Source organism: Triticum dicoccoides, chromosome 3A, assembly GCF_002162155.2.
Source record: "Triticum dicoccoides isolate Atlit2015 ecotype Zavitan chromosome 3A, WEW_v2.0, whole genome shotgun sequence".
Lineage (NCBI taxonomy): Eukaryota > Viridiplantae > Streptophyta > Magnoliopsida > Poales > Poaceae > Triticum > Triticum dicoccoides.
Window position 1 is genome coordinate 260,191,088 of NC_041384.1, and position 20,980 is coordinate 260,212,067.

The window sequence follows — 20,980 nt, forward strand, 5'->3', positions numbered from 1 at the left end:
AGGAAGGAGGAGGGACGAGAGAAGGAAGGGGGAGGACGAATTGATCCACTTCCTTTATCCCTTCCCCTCTTTCCATCTACCCTTATTTCAGCCTACATGGGGTGCACCAGCCCCCTAGGGGCTGGTATGTTCCCTTCTTGGCCCATTAGGCCCATGTAGTTGCCGGGGGGATGCCCGGAACCCCTTCTGGTGACCCGACATGTACCCGGTACCCCCGGAACACTTCCCATGTCCGAATATCATCGTCCAATATATGAATCTTTACCTCTCGACCATTTTGAGACTCCTCGTCATGTATGTGATCTCATCCGGGACTCCGAACAACATTCGGTCACCAAATCACATAACTCATATAATACAAAATCATCATCGAACATTAAGCGTGCGGACCCTACGGTTTCGAGGACTATGTAGACATGACCGAGACACCTCTCCAGTCAATAAGCAACAGTGGAACCTGGATGCTCATATTGGTTCCCACATATTCTACGAAGATCTTCTTCGGTCGTACCGTAATGACAACATACGTTATTTCATTTGTCATCGGTATGTTACTTGCCCAAGATTCGATCGTCAGTATCTTCATACCTAGTTCAATCTGGTTATTGGCAAGTCTCTTTACTCATTTCGTAATGCATCATCCCGTAACTAACCCATTAGTCACATTGCTTGCAAGGCTTATTATGATGTGCATTACCGAGAGGGCCCAGAGATACCTCTCCGATACTCGGAGTGACAAATCCAAATCTCAATCTATGCCAACCCAACAAACACCTTCGGAGATACCTGTAGAGCATCTTTATAATCACCCAGTTACCTTGTGTCGTTTGATAGAACACAAGGTATTCCTCCGGTATCTGGCAGTTGCATAATCTCATAGTCAAACGAATATGTATATGACATGAAGAAAGCAATAGCAATAAAACTTAATGATCATTATGCTAAGCTAACGAATGGGTCTTGTCAATCACATACTTCTCCTAATGATGTGATCTCGTTCATCAAATGACAACACATTTCTATGGTTAGTAAACTTAACCATCTTTGATTAACGAGCTAGTCTAGTAGAGGCTTACTAGGGACACCGTGTTTTTCTATGTCTCCACACATGTATCAAGTTTCCGGTTAATACAATTATAGCATGAATAATTAACATTTATCATGATATAACGAAATATAAATAACAACTTTATTATTGCCTCTAGGGAATATTTCCTTCAGTCTCCCACTTGCACTAGAGTCAATAATCTATATTACATTGTAATGATTCTAACACCCATGGAGTCTTGGTGTTGATCATGTTTTACTCGTGGAAGAGGCTTAGTCAACGGGTCTGTCACATTCAGATCCGTATGTATTTTGCAAATCTCTATGTCTCCCTCCTTGACTTGATCATGGATGGAGTTGAAGCATCTCTTGATGTGTTTTGTTCTTTTGTGAAATCTAGATTCCTTCGCCAAGGCAATTGCTCCAGTATTGTCACAAAAGATTTTCATTGGACCCGATGCACTAGGTACTACACCTAGATCGGATATGAACTCCTTCATCCGGACTTCTTCATTCGCTGCTTCCGAAGCAGCTATGTACTCCGCTTCACACGTAGATCCTGCCATGACGATTTGCTTGGAACTGCACCAACTGACAGCTCCATCATTCAATATAAATACGTATCTGGTTCGAGACTTAGAGTCATCCGGATTGGTGTCAAAGCTAGCATCGACGTAACCATTTATGACGAGCTCTTTGTCACCTCCATAAACGAGAAACATATCCTTAGTCCTTTTCAGGTACTTCTGGATGTTCTTGACAGCTGTCCAGTGATCCACTCCTGTATTACTTTGGTACCTCCCTGCTAAACTTATAGCAAGGCACACATCAGGTCTGGTACATAGCATAGCATACATGATAGAACCTATGGCTGAGACATAGGGAATGGCTTTCATTTTCTCTCTATCTTTTGAAGTGGTCGGGCATTGAGTCTGACTCATTTTCACACCTTATAACATAGGCAAGAACCCTTTCTTTGACTGATTCATTTTGAACTTCTTCAAAACTTTATCAAGGTATGTGCTTTGTGAAAGTCCAATTAAGCATCTTGATCTATCTCTATAGATCTTGATACCCAATATATAAGCAGCTTCATTGAGGTCTTTCATTGAAAAACTCTTATTCAAGTATCCTTTTATGCTATCTCGAAATTCTATATCATTTCTAATCAACAATATGGCATCCACATATGATATTAGAAATGCTACAGAGCTCCCACTCACTTTCTTGTAAATATATGCTTCTCCAAAAGTCTGTATAAAACCATATGCTTTGATCACCTCATCAAAGCGTATATTCCAACTCCGAGATGCTTGCACCAGTCCATAAATGGATCGCTGGAGCTTGCACACTTTATTAGCACCTTTAGGATCGACAAAACCTTCTGGTTGCATAATATACAACTCTTCTTTAAGAAATCCATTAAGGAATGCAGTTTTAATGTCCATTTGCCAGATTTCATAATCATAAAATGCAACAATTGCTAACATGGTTCGGACAGACTTAAGCATCGCTACGGGTGAGAAGGTCTCATCGTAGTCAACTCCTTGAACTTGTCGAAAACCTTTCACAACAAGTCGAGCTTTGTAGACAGTAACATTACCATCAGCGTCATTCTTCTTCTTGAAGATCCATTTATTCTCTATGGCTCACCAATCATCAGGCAAGCCAACCAAAGTCCACACTTTGTTCTCATACATGGATCCTTTCTCAGATTTCATGGCCTCAAGCCATTTATCGGAATCTCGGCTCATCATCACTTCCTCATAGTTCATAGGTTCGTCATGGTCTAGTAACATGACTTCCAAAACAGGATTACCGTACCACTCAGGTGCGGGGCGTGCTCTGATTGACCTACGAGGTACAGTAGTAAAATGATCCGAAGTTTCATGATCATTATCATTAGCTTCCTCTCTAGTTGGTGTAGGCATCACGGGAATTGTTTTCTGTGATGAACTACTTTCCAATTCAGAGAAGGTACAATTACCTCATCAGGTTCTACTTTCCTCCCACTCACTTCTTTCGAGAGAAAATCCTTCTCTAGAAAGGATCCATTCTTAGCAACAAAAATCTTGCCTTCAGATTTGTGATAGAAGGTGTACCCAACAGTTTCTTTTGGGTATCCTATGAAGACGCACTTCTCCGATTTGGGTTCGAGCTTATCAGGCTAAAGCTTTTTCACATAAGCATCGCAACCCCAAAGAAATGACAGCTTAGGTTTCTTGCCAAACCACAGTTCATACGGTGTTGTCTCAACAGATTTAAACGGTGCCCTATTTAAAGTGAATGCAGTTGTTGATACGTCTCCAATGTATCTATGATTTTTTTGTTGTTCCCTGCTATTATATTATATGTTTTGGATGTTTAATGGGCTTTATTATGCACTTTTATATTATTTTTGGGACTAACCTATTAACCGAAGGCCCAGTGCAAATTGTTGTTTTTTGCCTATTTCAGTGTTTCGTAGAAAAGGAATATCAAACGGAATCCAAACGGAATGAAACCTTCGCGAGGATCGTTTTTGGAACAAACGCAATCCAGGTGACTTGGAGTGGACGTCAAGGAAGCAGCGAGGAAGCCACGAGGCAAGAGGGCACGCCCCCCACCCTCGTGGGCCCCCCGTGGCTCCACCGACCTACTTCTTTTGCCTATATATACTCATATACATTGAAAACATCCAGGAGCACCACGAAACCCTATTTCCACCGCCGCAACCTTTTGTACCCGTTAGATCCCATCTTGGGGCCTTTTCCGGCTCTCTGCCGAAGGGGGAATCGATCAGGGAGGGCTTCTACATCAACACCATAGCCTCTCCAATGATGTGTGAGTAGTTTACCATAGACCTTCGGGTCCAAAGTTATTAGCTAGATGGCTTCTACTCTCTCTTTGGATCTCAATACAAAGTTCTCCTTGATTCTCTTGGAGATCTATTCGATGTAATTCTTTTTGCGGTGTGTTTGTCGAGATCCAATGAATTGTGGGTTTATGATCAAGATTATCTATGAACAATATTTGATTCTTCTCTGAATTCTTATATGCATGATTTAAATATCTTTGCAAGTCTCTTCAAATTATCAGTTTGGTTTGGCCTACTAGATTGATCTTTCTTGCAATAGGAGAAGTGCTTAGCTTTTGGTTCAATTTTGTGGTGTCCTTTCCCAGTGACAGCAGGGGCAGCAAGGCACGTATTGTATTGTTGCCATCGAGGACAAAAAGATGGGGTTTATATCATATTGCTTGAGTTTATCCCTCTACATCATGTCATCTTGCCTAATGCGTTACTCTGTTCTTATGAACTTAATACTCTAGATGCATGCTGGATAGCGGTCGATATGTGGAGTAATAGTAGTAGATGCAGAATCGTTTCGGTCTACTTGTCACGGACGTGATGCCTATATACAGGATCATGCCTAGATATTCTCATAACTATGCGCTTTTCTATCAATTGCTCGACAGTAATTTGTTCACCCACCGTAGATTATGCTATCTTGAGAGAAGCCACTAGTAAAACCTATGGCCCCCGGGTCTATTGTCCATTATATTATTTTCCCGTCAACTAGCTATTTCTGTTGCCGTTTATTTTGCAATCTTTACTTTTAAATCTATACAGCAAAAATACCAAAAATATTTATCTTATTATTTTTATCAGATCTCACTTTTGCAAGTGGTCGTGAAGGGACTGACAACCCCTTTATCGCGTTGGTTGCAAGGTTCTTGATTGTTTGTGCAGGTACGAGGGACTTGCGTGTAGTCTCCTACTAGATTGATACATTGGTTCTCAAAAACTGAGGGAAATACTTATGCTACTTTGCTGCATCACCCTTTCCTCTTCAAGGGAAAACCAACGCATGCTCAAGAGGTAGCAAGAAGGATTTCTGGCGCCGTTGCCGGGGAGATCTACGCACAAGTCAAGACATACGAAGTACCCATCACAAACCCTTCTCCCTCACATTACATTATTTGCCTTTTTCCTCTCGTTTTCCTCTCCCCCACTTCACCCTTGCCGTTTTATTCGCCTCTTTTCTATTCGCCCTTCTTTTTCCATTCGTCTCTTTTCGCTTGCCTCTTGTGTTATTGTGTGTTGGATTGATTGTTTGTCACGATGGCTCAAGACAATACTAAATTGTGTGACTTTTCCAATACCAACAATAATGATTTTATTAGCACTCTGATTGCTCCTCTTACCGATGTTGAATCTTGTCAAATTAATACTGATTTGCTGAATCTTGTCATGAAAGATCAATTTGTTGGCCTTCCTAGTGAAGATGCCGCTATTCATCTAAACAGCTTTGTTGATTTATGTGATATGCAAAAGAAGAAAGATGTGGATAATGATATTGTTAAATTGAAGCTAATTCCATTTTCGCTTAGAGATCGTGCTAAAACTTGGTTCTCCTCTTTGCCTAAAAAATAGTATTGATTCATGGAATGAGTGCAAATGTGTTTTTATCTCTAAGTATTTTCCTCCCACTAAGATCATCTCTCTTAGAAACGATATTATGAATTTTAAGCAACTTGATCATGAGCATGTTGCACAATCTTGGGAGAGGATGAAATTAATGATACGTAATTGCCCTACAGATGGTTTGAATTTATGGATGATTATACAAAAAATTATGCCGCATTGCATTTTGCTTCTAGAAATCTTTTAGATTCGGCCGCGGGAGGCACTTTTATAGAAATCACTTTAGGAGTAGCTACTAAACTCCTAGATAATATTATGGTTAATTATTCTCAATGGCACACCAATAGATCTACTAGTAAAAAGGTTCATGCAATAGAAGAGATTAATGTTTTGAGTAGAAAGAAGGATGAACTTATGAAGTTGTTTTCTAATAAGAGTGCTTCTCCTAATCCTAATGATATGCCCTTGTCTACCTCGATTGAAAATAATAATGAATCTATGGGTGTGAATTTTGTTGGTAGAAATAATTTTGGTAACAACGCGTATAGAGGAAATTTTAATTCTAGGTCGTTCCCTAGTAATTCCTCTAATAATTATGGTAATTCCTACAACAACTCTTATGGAAATTTTAATAAGATGCCCTCTGATTTTGAGACTAGTGTTAAAGAATTTATGATTTCGCAAAATAATTTCAATGCTTTGCTTGAAGAAAAATTGCCTAAGATTGATGAGTTGGCTAGGAACATGGATAGAATTTCTCTTGATGTTGATTCCTTGAAACTTAGATCTATTCCACCTAAGCATGATATCAATGAGTCTCCCAAATCTATGAGAATTTCCATTGATGAGTGCAAAGAAAAAACCGCTAGGATGCATGCTAAAAAAGATTGCTTTATGAAAGCATGTTCTTCTAGTTTTCATGATAATAATGATGAAGATCTAAAAGTGATTGATGTGTATCCTATTAAATCTTTATTCATATCTTGATAAATATGGGACTGGAGATGAGTCAACTTTAGTTAAAAGGCGTGCCAATGACTCAGAGTTTTTAGATCTTGATGCAAAAATTGGTAAAAGTGGTATTGAAGAGGTCAAAACTTTACATAGCAATGAACCCACTATTTTGGATTTCAAGGAATTTAATTATGATAATTGCTCTTTGATATATTGTATTTCCTTGTTGCAATCTGTGTTAAATTATCCTCATGCTTATAGTCAAAATAAAGCTTTTACCAAACATATCGTTGATGCTTTAATGCAATCTTATGAAGAGAAACTTAAATTAGAAGTCTCTATCCCTAGAGAACTTTATGATGAGTGGGAACCTACTATTAAAATTAAGATTAAAGATCATGAGTGTTATGCTTTATGTGATTTGGGTGCTAGTGTTTCCACGATTCCAAAAACTTTGTGTGATGTGTTAGGTTTCCGTGGATTTGATGATTGTTCTTTAAATTTGCATCTTGTGGATTCCACCATTAAGAAACATATGGGAAGTATTAATGATGTTCTTATTGTTGCAAATAGGAATTGTGTTCCCGTATATTTCATTGTACTTGATATAGATTGCAATCCTACATGTCCTATTATTCTTGGTAGACCTTTCCTTAGAACGATTGGTGCAATTATTGATATGAAAGAAGGAAATGATAGATTCCAATTTCTGTTAAGGAAAGGCATGGAACACTTTCCTAGAAAGAAAATTAAATTACCTTATGAATATATTATGAGAGCCATTTATGGATTGCATATCAAAGATGACAATACCTAGATCTATTATTGCTTTAATGCCTAGCTAGGGGCGTTAAACGATAGCGCTTGTTGGGAGGCAACCCAATTCTATTTTTGTTTCTTGCTTTTTGTTTCTGTTTAATAATAAATAATTCATCTAGCTTCTGTTTAGATGTGGTTTTATGTTTTTAATTAGTGTTTGTGCCAAGTAGAACCTTTGGGAAGACGTGGAAGAAGTCTTTGCGATCTTGCTGTAAAAAACAGAAACTTTAGCGCTCACGAGATTAGCTGCCATTTTTTACTGGAGAGTTCTATTAGGTTAATTATTTTTGAATATGATTAATAGACAAATTACTCACGTCCACCAATTTATTTCAGAATTTTTGGGGTTACAAAAGTATACGTTTAATACAGATTGCTACAGATTGTTCTGTTTTTGACAGATACTGTTTTTCGTGTGTTGTTTGCTTATTTTGATGAATCTATGGCTAGTATCGGGGGGTATGAACCATAGAAAAGTTGGAATACAGTAGGTTTAACACCAATATAAATAAAGAATTAGTTCATTACAGTACTTTAAAGTGGTGATTTGCTTACTTATACTAACGGAGCTCGTGAGATTTTCTGTTGAGTTTTGTGTTGTGAAGTTTTCAAGTTTTGGGTAAAGATTTGATGGATTTTGGAATAAGGAGTGGCAAGAGACTAAGCTTGGGGATGCCCATGTAACCCCAAGGTAAAATTAAAGGACAACCAAAAGCCTAAGCTTGGGGGTGCCCCGGAAGGCATCCCCTCTTTCGTCTTCGTCCATCGGTAACTTTACTTGAGGCTATATTTTTATTCACCACATGATATGTGTTTTGCTTGGAGCGTCCTATATGATTTGAGTCTTTGCTTGTTAGTTTACCACAATAATCCTTGCTGTACACACCTTTTGGAGAGACACACATGAATTGGAATTTCTTAGAATACTCTATGTGCTTCACTTATATCTTTTGAGCTAGATAATTTTGCTCTAGTGCTTCACTTATATCTTTTTAGAGCATGGTGATGGTTTTATTTTATAGAAATTATTGACCTCTCATGCTTCACTTATATCATTTTGAGAGTCTTTTATAAAAGCATGGTAATTTTCTTTGGCTATAAAATTAGTCCTAATATGTTAGGCATCCAAGATGGGTATAATAAAAACTTTCATAAAAAGTGCATTGAATACTACAAGAAGTTTGATACTTGATGATTGTTTTGAGATGTGAAGATGGTAATATTAGAGTCGTGCTAGTTGAGTAGTTGTGAATTCGAGAAATACTTGCGTTGAAGTTTGCAAGTCCCGTAGCATGCACGTATGGTGACCGTTGTGTGACAAATTTGAAACATGAGGTGTTCTTTGATTGTCATCCTTATGAGTGGCGGTCGGGGAAGAGCGATGGTCTTTTCCTACCAATCTATCCCCCTAGGAGCATGCATGTAATGCTTGATTTTTGATGACTTGTAGATTTTTGCAATAAGTATGTGAGTTCTTTATGACTAATGTTGAGTCCATGGATTATACACACTCTCACCTTTCCATCATTGCTAGCCTCTTCGGTACCATGCATTGCCCTTTCTCACCTTGAGAGTTGGTGCAAACTTCGCAGGTGCATCCAACCCCTGTGATATGATATGCTCTATCACACATAAACCTCCTTATATCTTCCTCAAAACAGCTACCATACCTACCTATTATGGCATTTCCATAGCCATTCCGAGATATATTGCCATGCAACTTTCCACCGTTTCATTTATTATGACATGCTTCATCATTGTCATATTGCCTTGCATGATCATGTAGTTGACATCGTATTTGTGGCATAATTTATCATACATTGCCCATCCCGGTACACCGCCGGAGGCACTCATATAGAGTCATATTTTGTTCTAGTATCGAGTTGTAATCATTGAGTTGTAAATAAATAGAAGTGTGATGATCATCATTAATAGAGCATTGTCCAAAAAAGAGAAAAGAAATAAAAGGGACAATGCTACTATCCTTTTTTCCACACTCGTGCTTCAAAGTAGCACCACGATCTTTATGATAGAGAGTCTCTTATTTTGTCACTTTCATATAATAGTGGGAATTTTTCATTATAGAACTTGGCTTGTATATTCCAACAATGGGCTTCCTCAAATGCCCTAGGTATTCATGAGCAAGCAAGTTGGATGCACACCCACTTAGTTTCTTTTGTTGAGCTTTCATACATTTTATAGCTCTAGTGCATCTGTTGCATGGCAATCCCTACTCCTTGCACTGACATAAATTGATGGGCATCTCCCTAGCCCATTGATTAGACGCGTCAATGTGAGACTTTCTCCTTTTTTGTCTTCTCCACACAACCCCCATCATTATATTCTATTCCACCCATAGTGCTATGTCCATGGCTCACGCTCATGTATTGCGTGAAGGTTGAAAAAAGTTTGAGATTACTAAAGTATGAAACAATTGCTTGGCTTGTCATCGGGGTTGTGCATGATGAGACCATTTTTTGTGACGAAAATGAAGCATAGCCAAACTATATGATTTTGTAGGGATAAGCTTTCTTTGGCCATGTTATTTTGAGAAGACATAATTGCTTAGTTAGTAAGCTTGAAGTATTATTATTTTTATGTCAATATTAAACTTTTATATTGAACCTTTCGGATCTGAACATTCATGCCACAATAAAAAGAATTACTTTGAAAATTATGTTAGGTAGCATTCCACATCTAAAATTCTATTTTTATCATTTACCTACTCGAGGACGAGCAGAAATTAAGCTTGGGGATTCTTGATAATTCTCCAATGTATCTATAATTTTTGATTGTTCCATGCTATTATATTATTTGTTTTGGATGTTTAATGGGCTTTATTATGCACTTTTATATTATTTTTGGGACTAACCTATTAAGCGAAGGCCCAGTGCAAATTGTTGTTTTTTTTTCCTATTTTAGTGTTTCACAAAAAAGGAATATCAAACGGAATCCAAACGGAATGAAACCTTCGCGAGGATCGTTTTCGGAACAAACGCAATCCAGGAGACTTGGAGTGGATGTCAAGGAAGCAGCGAGGAAGCCACGAGGCAGGAGGGCGCGCCCAGTGGGTGGGTGCACCCCCCACCCTCGTGGCTCCACCGACCTACTTCTTTCGCCTATATATACTCATATACCCTGAAAACATCCAGGAGCACCACGAAACCCTATTTCAACCGCAGCAACCTTCTGTACCCATGAGATCCCATCTTGGGGCCTTTTCCGGCGCTCCGCCGGAGGGGAAATCGATCGCAGAGGGCTTCTACATGAACACCATAGCCTCTCCGATGATGTGTGAGTAGTTTACCACAGACCTTCGGGTCCATAGTTATTAGCTAGATGGCTTCTTCTCTCTCTTTGGATCTCAATACAAAGTTCTCCTCGATTCTCTTGGAGATCTATTCAATGTAATTCTTTTTGCGGTGTGTTTGTCGAGATCCGACGAATTGCGGGTTTATGATCAAGATTATCTATGAACAATATTTTATTCTTCTCTAAATTCTTATATGCATGGTTTAAATATCTTTGCAAGTCTCTTCGAATTATCAGTTTTGTTTGGCCTACTAGATTGATTTTTCTTGCAATGGGAGAAGTGCTTAGCTTTGGGTTCAATCTTGTGGTGTCCTTTCCCAATGACAGCAGGGGCAGCAAGGCACGTATTGTATTGTTGCCATCAAGAATAAAAAGATGGGGTTTATATCATATTGCTTGAGTTTATCCCTTTACATCATGTCATCTTGCCTAATGCGTTACTCTGTTCTTATGAACTTAATACTCTAGATGCATGCTGGATAGCGGTCGATGTGTGGAGTAATAGTAGTAGATGCAGAATCGTTTCGGTCTACTTGTCACGGACGTGATGCCTATATACATGATCATGCCTAGATATTCTCATAACTATGCACTTTTCTATCAATTGCTCTACAGCAATTTGTTCACCCACCATAGATTATGCTATCTTGAGAGAAGCCACTAGTGAAACCTATGGCCCCGGGTCTATTCTCCATTATATTATTTTCCCTTCAACTAGTTATTTCTGTTTTCGTTTATTTTGCAATCTTTACTTTTCAATCTATACAACAAAAATACCAAAAATATTTATCTTATTATCTTTATCATATCTCTCTTTTGCAAGTGGCCATGAAGGGACTGACAACCCCTTTATCGTGTTGGTTGCAAGGTTCTTGATTGTTTGTGTAGGTACGAGGGACTTGCGTGTAGTCTCCTACTAGATTGATACCTTGGTTCTCAAAAACTGAGGGAAATACTTATGCTACTTTGCTGCATCACCCTTTCCTCGTCAAGGGAAAACCAATGCATGCTCAAGAGGTAGCAGCTGTCTCTAATGCATAATCCCAAAACGATAGTGGTAAATCGGTAAGAGACATCATAGATCGCACCATATCTAATAAAGTACGGTTGCGACGTTCGGACACACCATTATGTTGTGGTGTTCCAGGTGGCGTGAGTTGTGAAACTATTCCACATTGTTTTAAATGAAGGCCAAACTTGTAACTCAAATATTCGCCTCCGCAATCAGATCGTAGAAACTTTATTTTCTTGTTATGATGATTCTCCACTTCACTCTGAAATTCTTTGAACTTTTCAAATGTTTCAGACTTGTGTTTTATTAGGTAGATATACCCATATCTGCTCAACTCATCTGTGAAGTTTAGAAAATAACGATACCCACCGCGAGCCTCAACACTCATTGGACTGCATATATTGGTATGTATTATTTCCAATAAGTCAGTGGCTCGCTCCATTGTTCCGGAGAATGGAGTATTAGTCATCTTGCCCATGAGTCATGGTTCGCAAGCATCAAATGATTCATAATTACGTAATTCCAAAAGTCCATCCGCATGGAGTTTCTTCATGCGTTTTACACCAATATGACATAAACAGTAGTGCCACAAATATGTTGCACTGTCATTGTCAACTTTGCATCTTTAAGCATCAATATTATGAATATGTGTATCACCACAATCGAGATTCAACAAAAAATAGACCACTCTTCAAGGGTGCATGACCATAAAAGATATTACTCATATAAATAGAACAACCATTATTCTCCGATTTAAAAGAATAATAGTCTCGCATTAAACAAGATCCAGATATAATGTTCATGCTCAACGCTGGCACCAAATAACAATTATTCAGGTCTAAAACTAATCCCGAAGGTAGATGTAGAGGTAGTGTGCTGACGGTGATCACATCGACCTTGGAACCATTCCCGATGTGCATCGTCACCTCGTCCTTAGCCGTCGTTTAATCCATAGTCCCTGTTTTGAGTTACAAATATGAGCAACCGAACTGGTATCAAATACCCAGGCACTACTACGAGCATTAGTAAGGTACACATCAATAATTGGGGCAGTTCCGCTTCTTATAATCAATCCCTTTGCAGTAGAAGCACTCAGTTTCAGGCTTACGTCCAGACTTGGGCTTCTTCCCGGGAGTGGCAACTTGCTTGCCATTCTTCTTAAAGTTCCCCTTCTTTCATTTGCCATTTTTCTTGAAACTACTGGTCTTGTTAACCATCAACACTTGATGCTCCTTCTTGATTTCTACCTCCGCAGCTTCTAGCATAACGAAGAGCTCGGGAATTGTCTTATCCATCCCTTGCATATTATAGTTCATGACGAAGCCTTTGTAGCATTGTGGCAGTGATTGGAGAACTCTGTCAATAACACTATCATCTGGAAGATTAACTCCCAGCTGAGTCAAGTGGTTATGATACCCAGACATTTTGAGTATTTGTTCACTGACAGAAATGTTCTCCTCCATCTTGCAGCTATAGAACTTGTTGGAGACTTCATATCTCTCAACTTGGGCATTTGCTTGAAATATTAACTTCAACTCCTGGAACATCTCATATGGTCCATGACGTTCAAAGTGTCTTTGAAGTCCCGATTCTAATCCATAAAGCATGGCACACTGAACTATCGAGTAGTCATCAGATCGAGCTTGCTAGACGTCCATAACATCAGCATCTGCTCCTACAGCAGGCCTTTCACCTAGCGGTGCATCAAGGACATAATTCTTCTGTGCGGCAATGAGGATAATCCTCAAGTTACGGGCCCAGTCCATGTAGTTTCCACCATCAGCTTTCAACTTAGCTTTCTCTAGGAACGCATTAAAATTCAAGGGAACGGTAGCACGGGCCATTGATCTACAACATAGATATGCAAAAACTATCAGGACTAAGTTCATGATAAATTAAGTTCAATTAATCATATTACTTAAGAACTCCCACTTAGATAGGCATCCCTCGAGTCATCTAAATGATTACGTGATCCAAATCAACTAAACCATGTCTGATAATCACGTGAGATGGAGTAGTCTTCAATGGTGAACATCTCTATGTTGATTATATCTATTATGTGATTCACGTTCGACCTTTCGGTCTCCAGTGTTCTGAGGCCATGTCTGTACATGCTAGGCTCGTCAAGTTTTACCCGAGTATTTCGCATGTGCAAAACTGTCTTGCACCCGCTGTATGTGAATGTAGAGCTTATCACACCCAATCATCATGTGGTGTCTCAGCACGATGAACTGTCGCAACGGTGCATACTCAGGGAGAACACTTATACCTTGAAATTTTAGTGAGGGGTAATCTTATAATGCTACCGCCGTACTAAGCAAAATAAGATGCATAAAAGATAAACATCACAAGCAATCAAAATATGTGACATGATGTGGCCATCATCATCTTGTGCCTTTGATCTCCATCTTCAAAGCACCGTCATGATCTCCATCATCACCGGCTTGACACCTTGATCTCCATCGTAGCGTCGTGGTCGTCTCGCCAACTATTGCTTGTACAACTATCGCTAACGCATAGTGATAAAGTAAATCAATTACATGGCATTTCCATTTCATACAATAAGGCGACAACCATAAGGCTCCTGCCAGTTGCTGATAACTTTTACAGAACATGATCATCTCATACAATAATGTATATCACATCATGTCTTGACCATATCACATCACGACATGTCCTATAAAAACAAGTTAGACGTCCTCTACTTTGTTGTTGCAAGTTTTACGTCGCTGCTACGAGCTTCAAGTAAAAAAACCACAACGGTGATTTATCAAGTTTGTTGTTTTAACCTTCAACAAGGACCGGCCGCAGTCAAATTTGATTCAACTAAAGTTGGAGAAACAGACACCCGCCATCCACCATTATGTAAAACTAGTTGCATGTCTATCGGTGGAACCTATCCCATGAACGTGGTCATGTAAGGTTGGTCCGGGCCGCTTCATCCAACAATACTGCCGCATCAAAATAAGACATTGGTGGTAAGCAGTATGACGATCACCGCCCACAACTCTTTGTGTTCTACTCGTGCATATCATCTACACCTAGACCTGGCTCGGATGCCACTATTGGGGAATGTAGCATGCAATTCAAAAAAATTCCTAAGCTCACGCAAGATCTATCTAGGAGATGCATAGCAACGAGAGGGGGAGAGTGTGTCCACGTACCCTCGTAGACCGAAAGCGGAAGCATTTGACAACGCGGTTGATGTAGTCGAACTTCTTCTTGTTCCGACTAATCAAGCACCAAATGTACGGCACCTCCGAGTTTTGCACACATTCAGCTCGATGACGTCCCTCGAACTCTTGATCCAGCAAGGTGTCGAGGGAGAGTTTCCTCAACACGACAGCGTGGTGACGGTGATGGTGAAGTGTGATACGTCTTCGTCGTATCTACTTTTCCAAACACTTTTGCCCTTGTTTTGGACTCTAACTTGCATGATTTGAATGGAACTGACCCGGACTGACGCTGTTTTCAGCAGAATTGCCATGGTGTTATTTATGTGCAGAAACAAAAGTTCTCGGAATGACCTGAAACTTCACGGAGACTATTTTCGGAAATAATAAAAAATACTGGCAAAAGATCAAGACCAGGGGGCCCACACCCTAGCCACGAGGCTGGGGGCGCGTCTGCCCCCCTAGGCACGCCCCCTACCTCGTGGGCCCCCTGGAGCTCCTCGGACCTCAACTCCAACTCTATATATTCGTGTTCGGAGAGAAAAAAATCAAGGAGAAAGATTCATCGCGGTTTACGATACGGAGCCGCCGCCAAGCCCTAAACTCTCTCGGGAGGGCTGATCTGGAGTCCGTTCGGTGCTCCGGAGAGGGGAATCCGTCGCCATCGTCATCATCAACCATCCTCCATCACCAATTTCATGATGCTCACCGCCGTGCGTGAGTAATTCCATTGTAGGCTTGCTGGACGGTGATGGGTTGGATGAGATTTATCATGTAATCGAGTTAGTTTTGTTAGGGTTTGATCCCTAGTATCCACTATGTTCTGAGATTGATGTTGCTATGACTTTGCTATGCTTAATGCTTGTCACTAGGGCTCGAGTGCCATGATTTCAGATCTGAACCTATTATGTTTTCATGAATATATGTGAGTTCTTGATCCTATCTTGCAATTCTATAGTCACCTACTATGTGTTATGATCCGGCAACCCGAAGTGACAATAATCGGGACCACTTCCGCTGATGATCGTAGTTTGAGGAGTTCATGTATTCACTATGTGTTAATGTTTTGGCCCGGTACTCTATTAAAAGGAGGCCTTAATATCCCTTAGTTTCCGCTAGGACCCCACTACCACGGGAGGGTAGGACAAAAGATGTCATGCAAGTTCTTTTCCATAAGCATGTATGACTATATTCGGAATACATGCCTACATTACATTGATGAATTGGAGCTAGTTCGGCGTCACCCTAGGTTATGACTGTTACATGATGAACTTCATCCGGCATAATTCTCTATCACCGATCCATTGCCTACGAGCTTTCTATATATTGTTCTTCGCTTATTTACTTTTCCATTGCTATTATTATCATCACTACAAAATACCAAAAACATTACTTTGCTATCGTTACCACTACTATCATATTACTTTGCTACTAAATACTTTGCTGCAGATATTAAGTTTCCAGGTGTGGTTGAATTAACAACTCAACAGGTAATACTTGAGAATATTATTTGGCTCCCCTTGTGTCGAATCAATAAATTTGGGTTGAATACTCTACCCTCGAAAACTGTTGCGATCCCCTATACTTGTGGGTTATCAATACTATTTTCTGGCGCCGTTGCCGGGGAGCATAGCTCTATTCTTTGAGTCACTTGGGTTTTATATCTGTGTATCATTATGAAGAACTTGAGAGATCCAAAAACCAAGATTTATCCCTCAACTACGAGGGGAGGTAAGGAACTGCCATCTAGCTCTGCACTTGATTCACCTTCTGTTTTGAGTAAGCTTGCGACACCTAAACCTGCTTCTGCTATTGATTCTGATATGTCGCACATTATTGATGATGCCACTTCTGCTATGCATGATACTTATGATGAAACTACTTCTATGCTTGATACAACTGTGCCACTTGGTGAATTTCTTGATGAAAAACTTGCTAGGGCTAGAGAGAATGAAATTATTGAAACTGATAATACTGATAAAAGTGATTATGAAGGCTCTCCTAATAAATATGAATTACCTGTTGTGTATGAGGGCTATGTTATGGATGAAGAAACTAAAAGAGACTTTCTTGCTTGCAATGATAGAAGTGATCTTAAGAAATTATTAGCTAAGCTTAAACAAAAAACTCTGAATGCTAGAATGAAATATGATCCTGCTTATGCTACTTCACCTATCTTTGTTACTGATAAGGATTATGAATTCTCTATTGATCCTGATATAATTACTTTGGTTGAATTTGATCCTTTTTATGGCTATGAATCTCAAACTGTTGTGGCACATCTTACTAAATTAAATGATATAGCTACCTTGTTCACTAATGATGAGAGAACTCGCTACTTTTATATTCTTAAAATATTCCCGTTCTCATTAAGGGTGATGCTAAGATATGGTTTAATTCTCTTGATCCTGGTTGTGTGCGTAGTCCCCGGGATATGATTTATTACTTCTCTGCCAAATATTTCCCTGCTCATAAGAAACAAGCTGCCTTAAGGGATATATATAATTATGTGTATTGAAGAAGAGAGTCTCCCACAAGCTTGGGGGAGGCTTCTCCAATTACTTAATGCTTTGCCTGATCATCCTCTTAAGAAAAATGAAATACTTGATATCTTTTATAATGGACTAACCGATGCTTCCAGAGATTACCTGTATAGTTGTGTTGGTTCTGTTTTCAAGGAAAGAAAGAACACCGGATGAAGCTGAAATTCTATTGAATAATATGTTGACAAATGAAAATAATTGGACACTTCCCGAGCCAACTCCTGAGCCTATTCCTAAACCAACTCCAAAAAAAGGGGTGTTCTAGTTCTCAGTCCTGAAGATATGCAAGAGGCAAAGAAATCCATGAAAGAAAAGGGTATTAAAGCTGAAGATGTCAAGAATTTATCTCCAATTTAAGAAATACATGGTCTTAATTTACCGCCTATTGAAGAAACACATGGTCTTTATAACCCGACACAGGTAGTAAAGGTAAATTCTCTCTATAGATATGATAAAGCTGAAATCCCATTTACTAAGTTTGCTAGCCCATTCTTAGATGAGTTTGATAAATTTATGGTTAAGTAAGAAGACTTTAATGATTATTTTGGTAGATAATTAAAACGTAGTGCTCATATGCTTGAACACTTGGGTGATTATATGGCTAATGTCAAAGGTGAACTTAAACTTATTAGTAAACATGATTCTATGGTTACCACTCAAGTAGAACAAGTACTTAAAGCTCAAAATGATTTGCTCAATGAATTGAATAGTAAAAATAAGGACTATGTTGTTAGAGTGGCTACTAGAACTAGTAAAATGACTCAGGAACCTTTGTATCCTGAAGGCCACCCTAAGAGAATTGAGCAAGATCCTCAGAGAAATAATATAGATGCACCTAGTCCTTCTAAAAGGAAGAAAAAGAAAAATGATAGGACTTTGCATGCTTCTAGTGAACCTATTGCTGAAACACCTGAGAATCCAAATGATATTTCTATTTCTGATGCTGAAACACAATCTGGTAATGAACCTGAAACTAGTGATAATGTTAATGATAATGTTAATGATAATGTTCATGATGATGCTCAACCTAGCAATGATAATGATATAGAAATTGAACCTACTATTGATCTTGATAACCCACAATCAAAGAATCAATGTTATGATAAGAAAGAATTTGTTGCTAGGAAGCACGGTAAAGAAAGAGAACCATGGGTTCAGAAACCCATGCCTTTTCCTCCCAAACCATCCAAGAAAAATGATGATGAGGATTTTGAGCGCTTTGCTGAAATGATTAGACCTATCTTTTTGCGTATGCGTTTGACTGATATGCTCAAAATGAATCCTTATGCTAAGTATATGAAAGAAATTGTTACTAATAGAAGAAAGATACCGAAAGCTGAAATTTCCACCATGCTTGCTAATTACACTTTTAAGGGTGGAATACCTAATAAGTTAGGAGATCCTGGAGTACCCACTATACCATGCTCCATTAAAAGGAATTATGTTAAAACTGCTTTATGTGATCTTGGAGCCGGTGTTAGTGTTATGCCTCTCTCTTTATATCGTAGACTTGATTTAAATAAGTTGACACCTATTGAAATATCTTTGCAAATGGCTGATAAATCAACTGTTATACATGTCGGTATTTGTGAGGATGTGCCTGTTGTGGTTGCAAACGTTACTATTTTAAAGGACTTTGTTATTCTTGATATTCCCAAGGACGATAGTATGTCTATTATTCTTGGAAGACCCTTTTTGAATACTGCAGGAGCTGTTATTGATTGCATCAAAGGCAATGTCACCTTTCATGTTAATGGTAATGAGCATACGGTACACTTTCCGAGGAAACAACCTCAAGTTCATAGTATTAATTCTACTGGAAAAGTTCCATTGATTATTTTTGGAGGTTTTGAATTTCCTCTTCCTACTGTCAAGAAGAAAAATGATATTCTAATTATTGGGGATGTGCATATCCCCGTTGAGGTAACATAGTGTTATTCGAAATTTCTCCGGTTCCATGTTATTCGGAATGAGTTTGTTAACAAGAGTTGATCAACCTTGTTAATGGATTCCTTTTGATGATCATGAGATGGATGAAGTTAGAGAGCACAACCTTCTGTGCCCTTGTTTTACTTTCTGTTATTTATATTAAATAAAGTAAAAATAGTATTTTCTATCTATTATCTGAATTATCCGTGCAATATAAAAATACCCCGAAAATAAAAGTTCTCCAAATGCCCTGAAATTTAAATATGATTTTTTCTGGAATATTTGAGAATATTTGGCACTGAGAACACACTAGGGGGCATCCACCTGGCCACGAGGGTGGAGGGCATGCCCTACCCCCCTGGGCGCGCCCCCCTGCCTCGTGGGCCCACGGTGGCCCTCCTCCACTTATTCCTGCACCCACACACTCCTTCTTCCTCCCACAAACACCATTATCCAGCTCAAGCATGAGTTCTAGATCATTTTGCTGCGATTTTTTATCTCCTTGCTCAAAGCACCTCTCACAAAACTGCTTTGGGGGATTGTTCCTTGGTATGTGACTCCTCCATTGGTCCAATTAGTTTTTGTTCTAGTGCTTTATTCATTGCAAATTTGTGCTTCCTAGGTGACCATGTTCTTGAGCTTTGTGACGCCCCCGATTCAATCGTACACTAATCATGCACGCAAATGTGTACGATCAAGATCAGGGACTCACGGGAAGATATCACAACACAACTCTACAAATAAAATAAGTCATACAAGCATCATAATACAAGCCAGGGGCCTCGAGGGCTCGAATACAAGTGCTCGATCATAGACGAGTCAGCGGAAGCAACAATATCTGAGTACAGACATAAGTTAAACAGGGTGCCATAAGATGGCTAGCACAAACTGGGATACAGATCGAAAGAGGAGCAGGCCTCCTGCCTGGGATCCTCCTAGGTCACTCCTGGTCGTCGTCAGCGGGCAGCACGTAGTAGTAGGCACCTCTGGTGTAGTAGGGGTCGTCGTCGACGGTGGCGTCTGGCTCCTGGACTCCAGCATCTGGTTGCGACAATCAGGTAGAAGGGAAAGGGGAAAAGAGGGAGAAAAGCAACCGTGAGTACTCATCCAAAGTACTCGCAAGCAAGGAACTACACTATATATGCATGGGTATATGTGTAAGGAGGCCATATCGGTGGACTGAACTGCAGAATGCCAGAATAAGAGGGGGATAGCTAATCCTGTCGAAGACTACGCTTCTGGTAGCCTCCGTCTTGCAGCATATAGAAGAGAGTAGATTGTAGTCCTCCAAGTAGCATCTCCAAGTAGCATCTCCAAGCAGCATCTCCAGTAGCATCGCATAGCATATTCCTACCCGGCGATCCTCTCCTCGTCGCCCTGCGGAAAAGCGATCACCGGGTTGTCTGTGGAACTTGGAAGGGTGTGTTTTATTAAGTATCCGGTTCTAGTTGTCATAAGGTCAAGGTACAACTCCAAGTCGTCCTGTTACCGAAGATCACGGCTATTCGAATAGATTAACTTCCCTGCAGGAGTGCACCACATAACCCAACACGCTCGATCCCATTTGGCCGGACACACTTTCCTGGGTCATGACCGGCCTCGGAAGATCAACACGTCACAGCCCCACCTAGGCACAACAGAGAGGTCAACGCGCCGGTCTAAATCCTATGGCGCAGGGGTCTGGGCCCATCGCCCATTGCACACCTGCACGTTGCGAGGGCGGTACGAAGCAGACCTAGCCTCCCTTATACAAGAGTAGGCGTTCCAGTCCAATCCGGCGCGCGCC